At 37.6% G+C, this 20,558-nt stretch overlaps 2 protein-coding genes across 13 annotated transcripts in view; one reads left to right on the forward strand and one right to left on the reverse strand.

The window, feature by feature from the left end:
* The window catches only part of LOC106881098 (uncharacterized), a 51,992-nt gene extending 34,603 nt beyond the window's left edge, over nucleotides 1-17,389 (reverse strand). The window contains exon 1 of the mRNA XM_089352090.1: nucleotides 17,373-17,389. The gene's annotated coding sequence lies outside the window, so the exon portion shown is untranslated. The remainder of the gene's footprint in view (nucleotides 1-17,372) is intronic.
* The window catches only part of LOC106881096 (anoctamin-10), a 191,356-nt gene that overhangs the window by 96,916 nt on the left and 73,882 nt on the right, over nucleotides 1-20,558 (forward strand). The gene's annotated exons all lie outside the window — the stretch shown is intronic.

The following is a 20,558-nucleotide window of genomic DNA, read 5'->3' on the forward strand; positions in this document are numbered from 1 at the left end:
CAAAGACTTTGGAAGAGCTTGAAGAGTGAATACGAGACGTTATGTCTTCTTTCATCCCACAAGAGTTCTTGGAGAAATCAGTTGACACAATTCCTGGGCAACTCAAGAAGCTAGTGCCAACATCAGGAGTCCATGTCAAATTTTAAATAAAACCTCATACTAAAAGCCTTCCTCTCATATCCATTTTTTTGTAAAAATTACTATTAATAAATAATTTATAAGTATTTCAAAATAATGAATTACTTTTCAATCACCCTGTATGTATATATATGTGCATATATATGTGTGTGTATAATTTGTGTATACAAATTTAATTTGCGGTCCATGGGAAGAGCCGTTTTAATGATGCGTCCTGCCCAAATCTTCGAAATGCCGGTGTTAAAACGGGGGTAGCTGATGAAGGAAAATGTTCTCTATGTGGCTTGTGTGTTTTCTGTACCCTGGTTATTATTATTTTCTTGTCTACGTTTTGTTTGCAATGTCCTGTACCCAGATATGCACCTATATATACAGGTAGACGTAGGTATGCACATACCTGTACGTATCATCATCATCATCATCATCGTTTAACGTCCGCTTTCCATGCTAGCATGGGTTGGACGATTTGACTGAGGACTGGTGAAACCGGATGGCAACACCAGGCTCCAGTCTGATTTGGCAGAGTTTCTACAGCTGGATGCCCTTCCTAACGCCAACCACTCAGAGAGTGTAGTGGGTGCTTTTACGTGTCACCCGCATGAAAACGGCCACGCTCGAAATGGTGTCTTTTATGTGCCACCCGCACAAGCCAGTCCAGGGGCGCTGGCAACGATCTCGCTCGAAAATCCTACAGGAGCCAGTCAGGCGGTACTGGCAACGGCCACGCTCAAAATGGTGCATCTCATGTGCCACCTGCACAAGAACCAGTCCAGGGGCACTGGCAACGATCTTACTTGGCTTGCCGGGTCTTCTCACGCACAGCACATTTCCAAAGGTCTCGGTCAGTAGTCATCGCCTCGGTGAGGCCCAATGTACGAAGGTCTTGCCTCACCACCTCAGCCCAGGTCTTCCTGGGCCTACCTCTTCCACGGGTTCCCTCAACTGTTAGGGTGTGGCACTTTTTCACGCAGCTATCCTCCTCCATTCTCACCACATGTCCATACCAGCGCAATCTTCTCTCTTGCACGCCACAACTGATGCTTCTAATGTTCAGCTTTTCTCTCAAGATACTTACACTCTGACGGGTATTCACATTGACATTACACATCCAACGGAGCATACTGGCTTCATTCCTTGCGAGCTTACGTATGTCCTCAGCAGTTACAGCCCATGTTTCACTGCCATGTAGCATGGTTGTTCGTACGCATGCGTCATACAGTCTGCCTTTTACTCTGAGTGAGAGTCCCTTTGTCGCCAGCAGGGGTAAGAGCTCTCTAAACTTTGCCCAGGCTATTCTTATTCTAGCAGCTACACTTTCAGTGCACCCACCCCCACTACTAACTTGGTCGCCCAGATAGCGGAAGCTATCGACTACCTCTAGTTTTTCACCCTGGAATGAGATAGAAGTTGTTTCCTGTTTGTTTACAGTCTTTATTGCACCTGAACATCTGCCACAAACAAAAACTAACTTGCTAGTTAACCTGCCTTTGATGTTGCTGCACCTCTTATGTGTCCATAGCTTGCACTGGGTACATCTTATAGAGTTACTACCTACTCCTTTTCTACATACTGAGCAGGGCCATCTACCTGAAGGGGTTTGTGTTTTATCTACCTTCCTACTTATTAGGATTTTGGTTTTAGCTAGGTTGACTCTAAGGCCCTTCAATTCTAGACCTTGCTTCCACACCTGAAACTTCTCCTCTAGTTCTGATAGTGACTCCGCAATTAGGGCAAGGTCATCAGCATAGAGGAGCTCCCAGGGGCAACCTGTCTTGAACTCCTCTGTGATTACCTGGAGGACTATGATAAATAAGAGGGGGCTGAGGACGGAACCTTGGTGGACCCCTACCTCTACCCAGAATTCATTGCTGTACTCATTTCCAACCCTCACCTTACTGGCAGCATCTCTGTACATGGCTCGCACAGCTCTCACTAACCATTCTTCTATCCCAAGTTTCCTCATTGACCACCAGATAAGGGATCGGGGGACCCTGTCAAAGGCTTTCTCCATGTCAACGAAAGCCAGGTACAGAGGTTTATCCTTAGCTAGGTATTTCTCCTGCAACTGTCTCACTAGAAATAAGGCATCAGTAGTGCTTTTACCTGGCACAAACCCAAACTGCATCTCATCTAAATTGATTCGCTCCCTATATATGCATATACTCATTTGTTATTTGTTTTTATATATATATATATATATATATGTGTGTGTGTGTATATATATATATATATATATATATATATATATATATATATATATATATATATATATATATATATATATGTGTGTGTGTGTGTGTGTGTGTGTTGTGTGTTTGTCCACCACCATCTCTTGACAACCAATGTTGGTGTGTTTATGTCCCTGTAACTTAGCGGTTCAGTAAAAGAGACCGATTGTATAAGTACTAGGCTTACAAAGAAAAAGTCCCCAGTCAATTTGTTAGACTAAAGGTGGTGCTCCAGCATGGCCACAGTCAGGTGACTGAAACAAATAAAAGAATAAAACAATATACACACACATGCATCTATATATACATGTAGATGCAGGTATGTACATATATGTATGTATACATACATATGCTTATATATCATTTGTATTATATATATATATATATATATATATATATATAAAGATTGTCATACCGGCCATGACGAAGGGAAATAGCCCTGAAACTCGAGTCGCCTTTATATATATATATTTATATTTATATTTATATATTTATATATTTGATCCTTTATATTGAACACTCAATATTTCATCTACATTCAATACTTTATTTCATGGTGCCATCCATTTTTATTTTATTTTATATTATATATTGTATATTATATTATATATTGTATATTCCATATTCTATACCCCACATTAGTTCTGCAGGAATATAAATAAAACATAAAAAACAGACAGTGTTGGAACTCTTTTAAGCAAAATAATATATTCCTCTATACACAATCATACAAAAAAATCCACCTTTTTTTGTATTTATTTTTACTCGCATATATATATATATATATATATACACACACACATGTGTGTGTGTGTGTATATATATATAATAGGCTTCTTTCAGTTTCTATCTACCAAATTCACATACACGACTTTTGTAGGCCCAGGGTCATAGCAAAAGACACTTGCCCAAGAAGCCATGCAGTGGGATTGAACTTGGAACCATGTAGTCGGGAAGCAGATGTCTTACTGCAAAGCCACACCTATGCCTTGGACACCAAAATATAAATGAGAAAAGGAAAGGGTGAAGGTATGAAACAAGAGGAGAACTGTTTGATAAAAGTTAGTTGGAAAGCCCTGGTCAGTAGAATTAGGGCATATGCAAACAAGATTTATGGGTGTCAAGGAGGGATCAGGTAATGCTGGGAGGGGGATAAAGTTTATTTTTTTCATATATTTTTATTTTATTTTATTTCATCCCATTTATCTCACTTTTAATTTTTTCCACATTTTCCTCTTAGCCCACTTCTCCTCCTCCGTTTTAGTCTTCCCCTCCTCATTTCCACTGGTTTCCCTTCTCTCCACCTCTTTTTCCTTTCTAAAAGTGATTATATGTACTACCATTACTATTTTATCCATGAATCTTATTACAAATCAATTTTCCGTGCACCCAAATGCCAGTCACAACCTGTTTTGTCCAAACCCATTTGACCACAGAAATATATGAGTGAGTAATCACCATGGCTGCTCCAATCCCAAACAAATTCTCCATGAATAAAACAAAACTAGTTCTGTAAGAGCCTTTTCTCTCTCTAAATGAATTATGGGAGTGTGTATATACTATTATTTATATTTTATGTATATATATATATGTATAGTATTTTGATTCTTATTTCTAGCAATGTCGGTGCAGACTTGCACTCTAGTCGCTTTTAGTGACAATTAAAGTTTGACCTCCAAACCCACTGCAAGCCACTTTTTTGTGGAAAAGAAAAGCAGGAGAGGTGATAGAGACCTCCAATAATGATTTTCAAAGTTAACTCAAAAGTTAAATTATTAACAAAAATGTTAACTTCATTAATTAACGATTAACAGACTTACCCCCACCTCTGTATATATATATATATATATATATATATATATATATATGTATGTAATATAATATGTGACAATTATTCAGTTGCCATAACAAAACTCCGATTTTCGGATGTCGGGACGAAAACCTGCACCGGCATCTCTTCAGTTATCGAGGCAATTAAAATATGCTATGAAAATGACCATTAAACAAAGGAAAATTAGTATGTAAATGACCGCTATTAAGACAAAAGCGTTATTAGAATGACCGTTAAATAAGGGAAAAAACCGAAGGGGAGGACGTAAAAAGTAAAGGAGTAAGAAAGCTCATAGAATCATGTGTGCACACATGTACATACATAGACGTGTGCATGCACACTCATATGCATGTGTCTATATGCATATGCTCACTCAGACTCGCATGTGTGTGTTTCATGGCATATTTTAATTGCCTCGATAACTGAAGAGATGCCGGTGCAGGTTTCTGCCCCGACATCCGAAACTCGGGATTTTATTATGGCTGCAATACTAACTTCAGGAAACCTGCCAGTCACCTAGTCACCTACCATTCTGGCAGACACACTAGCCAAATTGATTACATCCTCGCCAGAAAAAGGGAAAGATGGCTACTTATAAATGCCAAAACCTTCCCAGGCGAAGAATGTACCCCACAACATAGACTGGTAGTTAGTGACTTCGGGATCAGGGCCAAGTGGTTGCCCAGAAGACGACCAGCATGGAGGAGAATGGTCTGGAAGCTTAAAGATCCTGCAAATGGACAGATTTAGAGACGTATTACTTGAAGCCTTTGACGAAATAGACGGAGATATAGCTTCACACAATGTAGAAGACAACTGGAGGTTTCTATGGGACAACCTGCTGTTTAAGACATTGGATATGATTTGAAAACAATTTGACTGCTGTTTCTAGCAAGACATATGACCGTGTGGAGGCTTCTATGCTATTTCATCAAAATTAATGGTATCAGTCATAGTGGCGCTGCCTGGGATTGGTAGCTGTTGTGTCAAGCAAAACATATCTGCATTGTGCATTTTATTCATTGTGAACAACAGTAGCTACAGTTTTCAACGACAACAGCTCCTCTCATCCAGAACTAATGATACTAAAGGAAAGTTCCTTACCCCACAGCTCCTACGCTACTATGAGTTACAAAGATATGTTTGTGCAACTTCTTGGTCCGTTAACTGCAAAATACACCTAATATCGATCCTACCACCACCACCACCAACAACAACCACAACCCATATGTGAGAAGTTTAAAAGGTTATCAGAAGGTCTTGAAATGTAAGATTATGTTTTATTATATGTTTAACTTACATAGAGTAGGATTTCATTAGAGATGGAAACACATGCATATACACATATAGCGTAGTCATTACCAGTATCGCCTTCTAGCATTTGTGCTGGTGGCACGTTAGAAAATCATTCGAGGGAGGTCGTTGTCAGTGACGCTGGACTGGCTCCTGTGCAGGTGGCACGTAAAAAACACCTTTTTGAGCATGGCCGTTGCCAGTACCGCCTTACTGACCTTCGTGCCGGTGGCACGTAAAAGCACCCACTATACTCTCGGAGTGGTTAGCATTAGGAAGGGCATCCAGCTGTAGAAACTCTGCCAGATCAGATTGGAGCCTGGTGCAGCCTTCTGGCTTGCCAGTCCTCTGTCAAATCGTCCAACCCATGCTAGCATGGAAAGAGGACGTTAAATGATGATGATGATATCTTTTATTTTTTACTTTTTTTCAGTCATTAGACTGCAGCTATGCCAGGGTACTATCTTGAAGAATTTTTAGTTCAAAGAATCAACCCCAGTACTTTTTTTTAAAGCCTGGTACTTACTCTATAGGTCTCTTTTGCCAAACTTCTAAGTTACAGGGAAGTAAACACACCAACACCAGTTGTCAAGTGGTGGTGAGGGACAAACACAAACACAAACACACACACACACACACATATATGATGAGCTTCTTTCAGTTTCCCTCTACCAAATCCACTCACAAGGTTGGCCTGAGGCTATAGTAGAAGACACTTACCCAAGATGCCATGCAATGGGACTGATACGTGCATAGTGTGTTCAAAAAGTATCTGACTATTTTTGTTCTGCCAAAACTAATGCCACATGGGCAAAATCCTTTGGGTAGGAGGTGACACCACCCTTCCTGTGCATGCATGAAAATTTTAACACCAGTAGGCCATGTCAGCTCCCACCTCTTATGCCTAGAGTACAGATGCTTAGAGTATAAATAGGTAGTTATACCTAGAATACAGACACGTAGTTACACCTAGAGCACAAACTTCATGGTCTTCATGAAGTCTAGGTCATGGTTTGTGCAATCAAGCATGTCCTGAGCGATTTCCATGTGGAGCTGCTTCTGCTGCTCTGCCAGCATCAGGGGGACAAATTTCTCCAACACTTTCTGCATGCACAAACCCTCCATTGAAATGGAATGCGCTGATCCTGTGCTTATTCCCACTTCATGAGCAATTTCCTGGATTGCTGCATGATGGTCTTCAATGACTAATCACTGAATCTTTTCAATTAACTTCTTGTTTTGACTTGTGGGTGGCCTGCCTGAGTGTGCCTCACTCTCCACTGAGTACGACCTTGTTTGAAGCAGTTGTACCACTCCTTGATCTGAGTTTTGCCCATGGTGTCATCACCAAAGATTTGCTGAATCTTCTGGATAGTTTGAGCTTGAGTATCACCAAGCTTTTGGCAAAACTTGGTGCAATACCTCTAATCGAGATGTGTGTGGGTAACCCATCAATTGTTCGTATGTCCAAAAAAAGGCAGACTCTAAAAAATTTTTTGACAATTGATATTTTGTGTAGTCGGCCCTGTGGGAGAGAATTTGGGTGCAAGTAGTAGGTCACATTGACCTCATCATTTTGTAGTCACATTTGATATCAATAATCTTTTACTTAGAAGCCAAGTGAGAAATCAATTAACCAATCATTACCTGTTGAAGGCAATAAAGTTAATTAATATGAAGTCGTTTAGCAACAATGATTGGTTTAATGTGTGTGTTTGAACATGTGTTTGTGAGAATATGTGTGGGTGTATGTGTGAATATGTGTGTGCACATGTGTGTGTGGGGGATGTGAACATACGTGTGTGTGAGGGCACTCATACATAAGCACACACACACACACACACATAAGTATGCATACACTTACACACACACACAACCACACACTCACACACATAAGTGCACACACACACACACACACACACACACCCATACAGTGCTTCTGCTTATTGTATAACAAGGTCACATGCATATTAGTTCAATTCTGATAGCAATGACGATGATGATGATGACAAAGACAATCATGATGATGATGTAGAGGAGGAGGACAGTAATGAAAATAATGATGATGCTTTCTTTATGGTTGGTAAATATATGCACCTGTGTGTGTGTGTGTGTGTGTGTGTGTATGCTGTGCAGCAATATTTAAGTTCCCCAGGAGACAAGTATATGACCTGCTATCAATTTTGTTGCTTTTGTTTCACTTCATGCCCATTCTTAATACTTTCAGGAAAATAATGAACATCACAACATCCTAATTGCAAAAGCCCATTGTGTTGTGTGTGTGTGTATAGAGGTGCTTGGTATAGTGGTTTAGATATTGGATTCGCAATTGTTAATCCATGGGTTGGATTCTTGGACTAGGCAGTATGTTGTATTCTTGAGCAAGGCACTTCATTTCATTGTTTCAATTCACTCTACTTAAATATGAGTACCTTCAACAGCTGGTGGGTTAGGTAGCAGGGTTATGTCTGTGATGGAATGGCATCCTCTTTAGAGGCATGATCTTGTACCCTCACTCACTGAAATGCCTCAGAAACTGGAATAATTTCTAGTCTAGTGATCCTGTTGGCTTGCTATAGAATATAGATATATGAATATATATCTATATATATATATATATATATATATATATATATATGAATGTGTGTGTGTGTACACATACATATATGAGGGGATACCCAAAAGAAACTGGAATTTTGCAATATTTTATTCACTTATTTTTCATGCATTTGTGTGTGTGCATGCATGCACCTGTGTGTATGCATATTGGCGTGGAGTGACCACAGTCAGTACATCAAACAAAAACTATCATGCTATATTTAATTCTGACCAAGTCATCTTTCTTTATACCAGGTATGAAGTACCTTTCATCTCTGATGACATCTGAGATCAATATGATAGACTTAAACCTTTTCAGAGCAGTGCTCCAGTATGGCCATAATCAAGTGATTCAAACCAGTAAAAGTAGAAGTAATGATGTTCTCTCATAGCAACAAGGCCAAACCCATATCACAAAGACTAAAGTACCAGAACCCAGAAGCATTTCATCTTTAATCCATTATTAACCCTCTACAACACACAAAACCCACATTGTGGTACCAGTCACATTTATAAGACAGTGCTGCTGCTATTGCTTCACATACTACACCCTAGACCAGGCATGGGCAATCTTTTGCAAGAAGCAGACCACATGTGACATGGCTCATCATCTGGAGGGCTGCACTACTAAAAAAATTCAAGGTAATTTTTTGTTAGGCATGCCATTCTGAAAGTTCCATGGGCTGAATAACTGCCTGTAGACTACAGTTTGCCCAAGATTACCCTAGACCACATCCAGAAGGAATCTCTTCAACTGATTGGTATCGATTCAATCATCAACACATGACAGCTTCTGGTCCATAGATGTACCATTTTATTCTCTTCTGTTTCTTTTATCACTCTTGCAATGGTCTCTGCTATTCTGAAATAGCTACCATCATCTACATTCGTTTTGTCTCTTCTGCCATCATCCATAAAACAGTATTTTATAGGCAATGAGAACAGGAGAAATGGGCATATTTATCCTCTAAGAAATTGTACAAAATACTTCACTGTCTAGATTTTACGGCTGATTTTTTTGTTTTTTTTTTCCTACAAAAATTGACCTACAATTGTCCAAACTGAACATTAATATATATATCAATCTCTCCTGTTGGTGAGGACCTGCAAAGATCATGAGCACTGCCCCTTTTTAACAAACACATTAATGTCATCATCATTTTCAACATCAATGGCTTAGTGTTGTTGTTATTACTGTTATAATTTTTGTCATTGTTGTTATGAAGTAACCCCTGTCTTGGTATTCAGTCACAGATTCACTTTGCAAAATATACCATACTTTTATCTGATTGGGTTGAGGAGGGTGCCTAACAAAGTGATCTGGTTCAAAGTTCATTATTTAACTAACATTTTAACTATGGCTATCTCTCAACTTCTATTCTTTATTCAGTCAGATTTAGGGGAAAGGTGGAGAGGCTGATAGGAAGAGGTGTTATCTAATAATTTTTGTCTGTTAATTCCTTCTTCAAGTTATTCATTGATCGCCAAGCAGCAGTTTTCTTTTATCCAGAGGAGACAGAGAAACACAGTAACATCTTACATTGTCACAAGGCACGGAATTTTTAAGGAAAGCTGTTGTCAATTGAATCAACCGCAATATATACATGATATTTTGTTTTATTAAAGCATGAAAAGCAAACACAACTCTGATACTGGATATAACTGAATATAAAAAGGCAACACTAAATTTTGAAAGTATCTCACTATTTCTGCCACTCCAAACTCCTAAAGGAGTTGATTGTATATAACAGCTGAATATAGGATATATTATTAACTATAAAAAAAACTGGCACCTTGTCGGTTACGATGATAAGGGTTCCAGTTGATCTGATCAACACATCGGCTTGTTCATGAAATTAACATGCAAGTGGCTGAGCACTCCACAGACATGCATGCCTTTCATGTAGTTCTCAGGGAAATTCAGCATGACATAGAATGTGACAAGACTGACCCTTTAAATTACAAGCACAACTCATTTTTGCTAGCTGAATGGACTTGTGCAATGTGAAATGAAGTATCTTGCTCAAAGACAAAGACAATACCAGGACTTGAACTCATAACCTTACAATCATGAGCTGAACACCCTAACCACTTAGCCATGTGCCTTCTTGTATATCCAGGCAGAATCATTAGAGTGTCAGAGAAAAATGTTTTACAGTATATGTTTCAACCCTTTAAATTTTGAGATCAAATCCCACCGATCAGTGGGATTTGATCTCAACATTATGTTTCATCCTTTCAAAGGTTGATAAAATGAAGTAGCAGTCAAACACTGACTAATTCCATCATCATCATTTTAACATTCATTTTTCCATGCTTGTATGGGTAGGCAGATTTTTTATAACTAGATTCCTCTCCTATCACCAGCCTTCACATGTGTCGACCAAATAAGGTAATCTTGAGGTAATCCAATGAAGCTACACTTGAGGCAATCCAACAAAGCTACATGAAGAAGATAGCCTCTATGCAGCATATAAGCTATTGGGAAAGACTCAAGTGATTAAGACTTTATTTCTTGGAGCGTAGGTGAGAAAGATATGTTATAATATACATCTGGAAGATCCTCGAAGGACTTGTCCCAAACTTTGGGGCATTGAGGGTAACACAAATACTAGAACTGGACGCCACTGCATAGTGCCAAGGACTCCAAATTTGCCATCAAGATGTAGAACAAGATACTGCAATAGCCTGGGCTTCAGAGGTCCACAGCTCTTCAATATCCTCCCAAAGGACCTGAGAGACCTGCATGGGGTGGATGTAGGTATCTTCAAAATAAAGCTGGACCTCTTCCTGTCAAGTGTCTCAGATGAACCAACTTTGTGGCAAGAGGTGCAGATGAGGGCAGCTGCATCAAACTCTCTCATACACCAAATGTCAATTCCTGAAGTAAAATTCGTGAAGTAAAATTTGTGAAGTAAAATTGTGTAGCAACACCAAATGGCGGTGCCCCAGCATGGCCACAGCTCATGAGCTGAAACTAGATTTTAAAATAAAAATTTCCGCATGGCCACACGTTTTCACAGAATATTGGAAACAAATGACATTGCTTGTATGGCAGTGACACTCGTTTACAATTACTATGTGATGTCAAGAGAAGGAGGCCCGAACATACACACACGTACACTTCTAGCAGAATTAAAGAAATTTTTCTTGCAGTATGATTTGAAGGAAGGTTTGGCTGCTGTTTCCTACAGCAATGTACGGTGTTCCTATGTGGCTTGCTGACTTGGCTGACTGTTCTAGGTAGACATGGTGAAAAAGATAATAAGTATTGTAGCCATGGTGAAAACAAAGATAGTAACTATGGTAGCTTTGTTGTAGATGCTAACTCTTTACATATTTACTCTTTACTCTTTTACGTGTTTCACTTGTTGGACTGCAGCCATGCTGGAGCACTATTTTGTTAGCACTCAGGGTTATTTGAACAAATCAACACTAGTGTTTATTTTAAAGCTGGTACTTATTCTGTGGGTCTCTTTGCTGAACCACTAAATTACAGCGATGAAACAAACCACACTGATTGTTGAGCAATTAGGAGAGACACACAAATACACACGTGTGTGCGCACACACACACACACACACACACACACACATTCACACATGTTTCTCTCTCTCTCTCTCTCTCTCTCGCTCTCTCTCCATATATGTTTATATAAACTTGTTTTCTTAGTTAAAACTGTGTTAAGAATATTCATCAGAGAAGATCATCGCTGAAGGGGAAAGGGACATGGAAAAATGTGAATCTATAAACACTTTGGAGTTACTCATATAGATCAAATATATATTAACACAATTCCAGTTCTCCTTTCGTAGTTCAATTTGAACTTGAAATTTTTTTTTTCTCACTTTTTTCCCTCTTCAGTAAGGATCATCATCATCATCATCATCATCATCAGCAGCAGCATTATCGTTTTTATTTAAACTTTTACATGCTTGCATAGTTTAGACCAGTGTTTCCCAAAGGGTTTGCACCATATTGCAATATCACCCACCTATCAACCAAAAAATGCTCCATTGCCCACCTGTGTGAAAAAAAAAAAAACCCTGACACCCCAACACAAATGATAACGGCTTGTCCTTCTTGTCAGAATGCTTTGCATCAAATTGATACTTCGAGCGTGAAGGTTTCATTGCTTCGCTGGTCAATGTTTGATGGCAAAGAAGGCACATTGGTAACTGAGAGTTCTGAGGAGAGGGAATAAATCCAAATGATAAATAATCACTACTGTACTGTTGGTAAATTTTCTTCACTGGAGGCATCAATAAAGTGAAAATGTGGAAACAAATTTCTACAGATGGTGTCAGAAAGGTAGTATGGTATTCCCAAAGAGAAAAAGGAATCAATAGAGCAGAGTCAGATGACATGCCTTTACTGGAACAAATATGGATCAAGTTTGTTTGGATGCCAACATTTCAAAAATTAAAGTTTGTGGAAAATTTTAGAATTTGGCACATTAATATACCTTTCCAGAAAAATGTTTTTAAAAAGTTATAAAAGTTTGAAGTTTGATCATTTTCACCCAATCAAGAAACACAATTTCAAAGCTGTCATTTTGTGTGTGACTGCACATTTTGTCAACATCCTGAAAATAGCACTTGTGTTTTGATATGAAACCACAGAATTACGCATGACATATAATCCCTCATAACTCTTTTTATTTTTCGGAGTTTTCAGAAAATTTTTGCAAATCTGAATTCTATACGATTAGGCAAAAACAAAAATTTGTAGTGGAGTGTGATTTAAGGCCTAGGCTTATTTGGCTGCTATTTTTAGCACGCATGACAACCATCTCAATGACTGCAACAAAAATATTTGATTGATAAACAAGACCAGTTTTTTAATACAATGCAAATAGTCAAATCGATAAAAGTGCATTCTTATTCTAGGCACGCCTAGATATCAATAAATGCAGACTTAATTTATAAAAATTCATTGTCACTCACAAAATGTTCATATCGCCCACCAAAATCTCAAATTGCCCATCATTTTCTAGAAATTCACCCATTGCCCATCTGTAAGTTGAAATTGCCCACCAGTGGGTGATATTGCCCACTTTGGGAAACTATGGTTTAGACAATTCATTGATGTAGATTTTCTACAACCATTTGCCCTTCTTGACACCGACCTTCACCTGTTTCCAAGTAAAGTAATATTACCCTCAGGTTGGACATCTTTTCATAGGAGACTAGGAACAAAGGACACCCGCTTGTATGATGGTAATGCTTGGTTACAACTATCACATGATGTCAAGACAAAGAGACACTAACACAAACACCTATGCACATGCACACACACACACACACACACACACACACACACACACACACACAACAGGATACTTTCAGTGTCCATCTATCAAATCCACTCATAAGACTTTGGTTGATCCAAGGTTACAGTAAAATTCACTCCCTTGGGTAAGACAAAATGTTAAGTGACATACAGTGGAACTGAACCTGGGACTATGTGGCTGAGAAGCAAACTTCTCAACCACACAGTCCTGTTTGTCCCTAGCCACATGTGCACTGCTCAAAAGATAGAGCTTTAAAATTTACTAACAGTGACATGATAGAAAATGTCCCTTTTACACTTCCAGTTTAGTGCTAATTAAAGAAACTGAACAAATGGAGACATCACACGGAAGCCCTTTGACAAAGTGACCTTTTTGGTGAACAAATGAATTGGGATAACATAGAGGGGGCTCCTTAGTCTTACTGGAGTCAAGACACCTCCTCTAGTGCTGATGACCCAATAAAATGCACACAGTGTATTTAAAGTGTAAAGTAGTTGGCATTAGGAATGGCTTCCAGCTGTAGAGACTGTGATGGAAAAAATAATGCATTAGCAAAATGGCTATTTCAGACATGTAGAGAAAGACAGTACCTTTGAACTAAAACTAACTTGGAGAATTATGACCTGTTCAACCTATACCTACATAGAAAAGCAGACATAGAAAATAGAAGGAGGAGGAGGAGGAATGAAATGATGATGGTAGCACTATTATTTAAGATCTGATTTAATCTGATAAATCTTCTGTTAGCAACCTATTGCTATTCTTGATAACAATGTTGTACATATTAGTTCAGCACATTGTATCTACGCACATTGTATCTTTTATTAGTTTTACCAACTCTGGAATCTGCTACGCTGGATTATAGATTCATATTTTACTGGTTCTCAGCAGGATTTTATACCAATGTCAACTGTTGTGTTGTGTGAACCCTTTCTACACATTAAGAGGACATTTCGTATTTAATGTATTTCCAATATTTATCAAGTCTATACATGAATTGTTTATAAATTGAATAATTCATAGCTACCTCTCTCTCTCTCATAATAAACAATAGGCTTGTTGGTATGTTTAATTTTGGAGCATCAAAAGCCTAAACTGGAAATAATTGCCTAACAGCCAACTGACCTAGTGTTTTTTATTGTAGGTGAAGTCTCTGAATTATGTAATTTATAAACAATTCTATTTTCTGCATTAACCCTTTGTTACAATATTTCCATTGAAATACACTACTTCTGTGTTGATTGATTTTTAAAATAATGAAAAATTTATTAATATTAACTTCGTAATTATTAAGCTGGTGAGGGTGGTAAGCTGACAGAATCATTAATGCAGCCAAACAAAATGTTTAGTGGCATTTCTTCTTCCTCTATACATTCTGATTTCAAATTCCACCCAGGTCAGTTTTTGCCTTTCATCCTTTTGGGGGTTGATAAAATAAGTACCAGTTAAGTACTGGCATTAATATAACCAACTAACCCCTCTCCTCAAAATTGCTGGCCTTGTGCCAAAATTAGATAGAATTATTAAGCTACTGTTGGAACATAAATTAACATGAAATTTTAAGGGAAACTTTTAAAATCTCGATCACATAAAAATGAAAATGTATGAATCATGCAACTCAAAAGCTGTCTGAGGCAGCTTGATATCAAAAGAGCTGATGTGCACTTTTGTATATTTACAAAGTAATTCATTCACAACTTTTTTAGCAACCACATAGAAACTGCACTTCATTAAAGATGTCAGAAAAGAAGGGAGAAATATATCCACAGTATTTTGGATCATTTTCACTTGCTGCATTGGGAGGAAGGATTAGTGCCCATGGCTTTTTGAAGACCCTCCAAGACTGGTGAAATGATTGATGTCATTAATGCTCCTCTTGAACCTTCATAAGTTAATGCCTGAGATAAAGACATAAGCAGAGAAGGGACTCTAGAGTGTCAGTATCCTGGGATTAGTGATTAGTGTGAAGGCTGGACTCAGAAAGGGTGATGAGAGGAGGAGGAGGAGGAGGAGGAGGAGGAGAGGTGAGTGGAATAAAAATTCCTGAGTAGAGGTAACATGAGCTCAACCAGGGGAAAAGATCACAAGTGGAAGCAGTGAATGTATGAGATAGAGTCTAAAGCATGTATGTGAGTGATTTCATGCCAATCAGCTGGGTGGCCCTTCTCTAGATGCAGTCTACAATGTCTGGGTGCAGCAATACCAGCACCATTCCAAGGGGTGAGAACAATGCTGTATTGTGGACCTTATCTGAGCTTTGAAGAATATCAGTAATTGTTTTGGACTGTCATATCTTCTAACCCTCAAAGAAAGGCCAGTTGTTGAGACGCAATACTTGCTAAGGATGAACTTCTGCTAGGAGAGATCCTTGGTCATAGTGAGACCTAACAATTAAGGCAATTGTTAGGGGTCTACTTGAATGTTTATGATCAAGACGGAGTATAGTGCTCTGATGTTTTTTCTTGATATGAGTTGCATTTATGTTTTGTTGTTGAAGGAGACAAGATTAGCATATCCCCATTGGTAGATCCTTCACGATCCTTGTTCAGTATATGTTCATGAAAAGATAATATTAGTCAACTAATATTATTCTTATTCTCACCCCCATATCTATTTTTAGTTTAGATATTTAATGCTTCATGAATTTAATATGTTGACACCTTTTTCTCTATTCTTTAAATGTTTTGTTACCTTTGACTCATTAACCTAATTTAATAATTACAATGACAGATTCATTAGAGCAATGGACAAACTGCCGTGCAGTGTATAGTTACAATTTTCTTATGACTCTAAAGTTAAGTCCCATTGTCGAAAAGCACTGAGCCAAATTTATCTACTGTACCATTCCTAAAATTGACTCCCTTGTGCCAGTGTTAGAAATCAATAAGTATCAATTTTAATCAATTCTAGTTTGTCTCTGTCTGTTAACTTTTTGCAAAAAAAAATAAATTAAAAAAAAAACGAAAAGCAGGGCTGCTGCCTTATTAGCTTGTATCCCTTCCCTAAATGATTTATTTATGTAAGTATTGGAATATAACTTGTGGGGTTGCCAGTTTAGCTTGGTGGGGTTGCCAGTTTAGTTTAGTTTCACTCTCTCCCATTATCTTATACATACATACTACCATGCACATTTACTCACTCTCTTTCTCTCTCTCCCTCTCTCTCTCGCTCTCTCTCGCTCTCTCTCTCTCTCTCTCTATCTATCTATATATCTATCTATTTATCTATCTATCTATCTGTCTACCTATTTATCTCCAGCTATTTATCTATCTCTCTATATCTCACTCTTTATCTATCTGTTTGTCTGTCTGTTTAGCTATCTATTTATCTATCTCTCTATATCTCACTCTTTATCTATCTATTTGTCTGTCTGTTTAGCTATCTATTTATCTGTTTATCTATCTATCTCCACCTGTTTATTTATCTGTCTCTCTTTATCTCACTCTTTATCAATCTCTCTCTCTCTCTCTCTCTCTCTCTCTCTCTCTCTCTCTCTCTCTCTCTCTATATATATATATATATATATATATATATATATATATATATATATATATATATATTCATATGTACGTACGTACCTACCTACCTACCCAACAGAAGGCAAATCAAGCTAGTTGTTGGCCTATCTTTCTTTATATCTGTAACTATATTTTATGATTGTTGTTTTTTATAGATGCTGTTTAGTATAGCTCTTGCTATTTGCTATGTAACCATACATAACATACAGCAATAAAGACATCACTTTCTACAACATTGACCATAATTTTGAATGAAAGGAAAAGGGTGACACAGCATTTGTCTGCTTGTTAGTCTAGGCATATGCATATATCAGTATGTATTTTTGTGTGCACATGTATATAAATCTCTTGTTAGTTTGTGTATGATTATAATATTGAATGAGTATTTATATTAACGTTGCTATGTGTACATATATATGTTAGTATGTGTACTAACAATCTGTAATACTATAGATAATAGTAAATTTACTAACTTTCATGCTGACACTAGTTAGTGTTTCTCTCTGCGTATAGGACTGCCTACAGGTGTCTGTATACCAATGTATGTGTGTATCTTTATATTTGTGTTAGTGTTACATGTCAATGCATATATATATATGTGTCTTTATATTTGTATTTGTTGTATATGGCTTTTTTATTGCTTTATTTTGTAGTTGTATGTGAGGTGTGTCTGTGTGTAAATAACTCTGTCTTTATGAATTTGCATGGCAGTGTGCATTTGGGTTTTTATTTGATTTAACATAAATATGAGGTGGTGTATGTATGTATATATGTATGTATGTATGTCATTGTTCAGTTTTATTTCAAGATTTCTTGCCAATAGAGAAAGAGCCGGTTTCTAACCTAGATCCAAAGTTCCTTCAATGGAATTTCAACATCAACAACAGGGTATTTTTGTTAGTATGTATGCATGCATGCACATGCGTGTGTGTGTGTGTGTGTGTGTGTGTGTGTGTAGATATGCAGATTTGTATGTTTAGTTTTATGTATGTATTCTCATGCATATCGTTGCGTATCTAATCATGTTCATGTATATTTAAATGATAAACTTCTGGAAAGTTTTATAGATTTTTACAGTTGAAGTTTTGTGATGAGAAAGAGTTTTGTGTGGCAAACACATGGTTTAGGAAAACAGAGAAAAAGAAGGTGACTTTCAGTGCAGGAGGGAATGAAACAGAGATTGACTTTGTGTTTGGTTGGCAGGAAAAACAGAAAGTATCTGAGAGATGTGAAGACAATACCAGGGGTATGAGGGGGTAAGGACAAGAGTTAGAGTTGGATCAGAGCTGTCAGAGGAGTTTGCAGTGAAAGTTGGTGTGCATCAGGGATCTGTGTTATCACCATTGCTGTTTGCAGTAGTGGTTGATGTGGTGATGGAGAGTGCAAGAGAGGGATTGATAATGGAGATACTGTACATGGATGATCTTGTTCTGATGAGTGAAACGATGGAGGGATAGAGGGAGAAGTTTTGGAAATGGAAGGAAGCATTTGAAAGCAAGGGTTTGAAGGTAAACCTCGGGAAGACAAAGGTGATGAAAGGTGATGGTGAACAGGGTGGAAGTAGAAGTGTTACTGAGTAAGGTGGTTTCTAACTTAGATCCAAGACTCCTTCACTGGGATTTCAACAACATCCACCGGGTACTTTTGTATTGTATATGTGCAGATTTGTATGTTTTATTTCATGCATGTATTCTCATGATGTGGTTGCATCTCTAGACATGCTCATATGTGCTTAAATGATAAACTTCTGGAAAGTTTAACAGATTTTTACAGTTTCATATATGTATGTATGTATGCATGTATGTATGTATGCATGTATGTATGTATGCATGTATGCACATATGTATGTATTGTTGAGAGTCTTGATTGAGTTGATCCCCGGTATGTAAGTAGTCATTTGAATAACAGGTGTGACATTTGAATGACTCTGTGTGATACTTAAATGAGTAGGTGTGATCTTTGAAAGGCAAGAAAAGATCACGCTGACTTACCATTAACTGTAGTCTAGAATGCCTAGCTTTCACGTGGATTACACCGATGTAGATAAAGTTATTGAAGGGTGAAGGATGTCTCATCTGTGTAGGAGTGTATTTGAGTTTAGAAGTAATTACTCTAAAAAAAAATGTTTGTTTATGTGGCTGTGTGGTAAGAAGCTTGCTTCCTAACCACATTGTTCCAGGTTCAGTCTCACTGCATGGCACCTTGGGCAAGTGTTTCCTTACTATAACCTTGGGCCTACCAAAGCCTTGTGAGTGGATTTGGTAGATGGAAACTGAAAGAAGCCTGTCATGTATATATAATATATTTATGTGAGTGTTTCTTTGTGTCTATTTTTATCCCTCCATCACTACTTGACAAATGGTGTTGGTGTATTTACGTCCCTGTAACTTAGTGGTTCGGCAAAAGACACCGATAGAATAAGTACTAGGCTTTAAAAAAATAAGTCAACCACATAATCTTCAATGACTTTTTCAAAGCCTACAACATTTACCAGTGTCAGTCTTTTGCTGAACATGATGAAAACATCTATGAAGTCATGAATACAGTTTAGTTATATGTCTTACCAAATACCATTCATAATCTATGGTTTCACTTCATTCTACAACTTCATTGTCTTCTTCCCAGCATCCATAATGTTAAACTTTTACTGAGAGTCTCTAAACTAAATGCTTTCCCTTGCTCTCACCATCAATTGCTTATATAAGTTATTTCAAAGTTCTTGGATAATATGTTTTGTAGTTAGTTATAACAGTTTGGTCCATTCATTAGAGCATAGAAGCTGTGTTCTTGAGAAAATATTCCATTCTCATGTTATTAGAAATTAGAAGATTAATGTTTTTTGTGTTAATCTTTTACAAATACTAACAGCAATGATTACATACCAAGAGTAACATACTTCTGGAATTTACAACAAATTAACTGATATAGCAATCTGTGGCTAGCTGATCACAGCTGAAAAATAATTGCACTATATTCATGGCAATGAAATTTCCTGTCTGGTATTATTTGCCATCTGTCTTAATCAGTTGGATGTGAAAATGAGAATGGAGACATCAAGCAGCTGTCTCAACATTTTGTGATTACCATCAGAAACTGCTTTTACATAGGACACAATGAGAAAGTTCTGGAATATCAAATCATGCAATGGCTTAACACTGATTGGTTGCTTAAAAAGCTGATCACATGAAACTACTGTAGTTTGATCGTGATGTCTGCTCAGCTACCTCGCAATACGGTTTTGAATCATTCTCATGTTATTAGAAAAATTACTTTAATTCACTGGGTGACTTTCCACATTGACTAAAAGGGAGTATACATGATTGGAAACATTTTGTCTGGCGTTGTACCATTCTACAACATGGCAAAAATAGTTTATAAGCCAGTCTTAGAAATGGACGATAATCATCCAAGTGTTCATATTTGAATGTCAAATCACAGAGACATTAAATTGAGTGTAGACCTTGAAAGTCTTTGAATTTTGGAAGTGACTCACATGTAGGGGGCTTTAATTCCATATCTCCAGCAGCATTTATGCCCTCAAGAAGCTTCAGAGGATTTCTTTATAGAAACTTTAAAGCATAATACTGATTTCACCTCATTAGAAATAAAAGTCCTTGTCAGTATGTGTGCCAAGAAATGCTCAGTTGCATTAACATTGT

Source organism: Octopus bimaculoides, chromosome 5, assembly GCF_046866305.1.
Source record: "Octopus bimaculoides isolate indiv1 chromosome 5, ASM4686630v1, whole genome shotgun sequence".
NCBI lineage: Eukaryota > Metazoa > Mollusca > Cephalopoda > Octopoda > Octopodidae > Octopus > Octopus bimaculoides.